Consider the following 480-nt stretch of genomic DNA (forward strand, 5'->3'; position numbering starts at 1 on the left):
CAAGTTGTTCCCCAGGGAGCCATCAAGGCAAGTGGTCAGGTCCCCTCAAGGCAAACCCCCTTCCAAGACTGAAAATCAAATGGAATACACTAGCAGGCATATGGTCCTGCTGCTCACAACGTTGGCCACCAATAAGGGGAAATGGGGAAAAAACAGCAATGAAGTTGTGAACTAAGTCTGACACATTCAATAGACTCCTGTTAACCTAGATTGACGAGACCTGGGGATTCCTGGGTCCAGGGGCAAAGGACATGCCCCCAGAGGACTAGAACAGAGTGTGAAGCATCCAGCTGATATGAAGTGAGGGCAGATGCACAAGAACACCCACACTTGCAGATAGTACCCATTTGACCTGGCATCAATGGCTGGATGATCAGAACACGATTAGAGGAATCAAGAAGAGGGGAAAAAATAACCCACTACAAGCGGATGACATAGAAATCAAATTGACTACATCTGTGGAAAGAGAAGATGGAAAAG

This window comes from Chrysochloris asiatica, unplaced genomic scaffold, assembly GCF_000296735.1.
Source record: "Chrysochloris asiatica unplaced genomic scaffold, ChrAsi1.0 scaffold00327, whole genome shotgun sequence".
Taxonomy (NCBI): domain Eukaryota; kingdom Metazoa; phylum Chordata; class Mammalia; order Afrosoricida; family Chrysochloridae; genus Chrysochloris; species Chrysochloris asiatica.